Source organism: Arachis ipaensis, chromosome B04 (genome assembly GCF_000816755.2).
Source record: "Arachis ipaensis cultivar K30076 chromosome B04, Araip1.1, whole genome shotgun sequence".
Lineage (NCBI taxonomy): Eukaryota > Viridiplantae > Streptophyta > Magnoliopsida > Fabales > Fabaceae > Arachis > Arachis ipaensis.
In genome coordinates this window covers 120,466,161-120,467,153 of record NC_029788.2, presented here as the reverse complement: position 1 = coordinate 120,467,153, position 993 = coordinate 120,466,161, and positions in this window count along the sequence as shown.

Below are 993 nucleotides of genomic sequence, written 5' to 3'. Positions count from 1 at the left end.
AAGTGAAATATAATTCAAAAGAATCAAAATACACTCCAATTTCATAATAATCAAAATTCAATTTCACCTTTTTATGTGAGAATCCTCTTATTAAATCAACCATGATTACCAATATCAAACTTACATATTTTTTCCTTTTATGCCAAAATAATCTAAATATACAATAAAACCTAGACTTTTATTTCTAAAAATATAGAATAGTACTAGAATTTGCACACCAATAGAGTGACTCTTGATGATAAAAGTGTTATAATATTAATAACACTTATGGATAATTATAATTATAAATTGTGAATAAGGAAGTGGAAATCGTTACACCCCTTTTTTCTAGATATCAACACTTCCTGTTTAATATATTTTTATTTAATCATCGTCATATATCCTTTCTTATTTTTGAAAAATTAAAATATTATCATTAATTATCGTTATATTTATATTTTATTATCAATATTAATATACCCTTAATTATCTTCTCTTATTCCTTTTATTTGTAAGATTGTTTGTATTGTGTTTCTCATTTTACATAAAAACAAAAGAAAAATTGGGATTATTGTTTAACAAATAGATTATCTTCATATATTGAGTATAGTTTTAAAATTGAATTCGAATTTAGTAATCACAATAGGACTTTCATTCCTTTTTCATTTAAATAATATTCTATAAATAGTACGATATGAAATGAAATATATGCAAGAAAACTATTATCACACGTAATAAATAATCATGAATTTAATATAATGATAGTGAGAGATATAAATTTACGTCATATTACTAAAATTGAAAGGATAGTTCCTTCCTTTAAATCAAAATCAATATCAATATTTAAATATTCAATCATGTTAGATGTATATTAAAATTAGTCATCAAAATCAGTTACTAATATAAAATATATATTAAAATATAAATATATATTAAAAATAAATTAAACAATATATATATTTACATACAAATACATTAGTGACTAATCTTAATGATTAATTTTATAATATTATT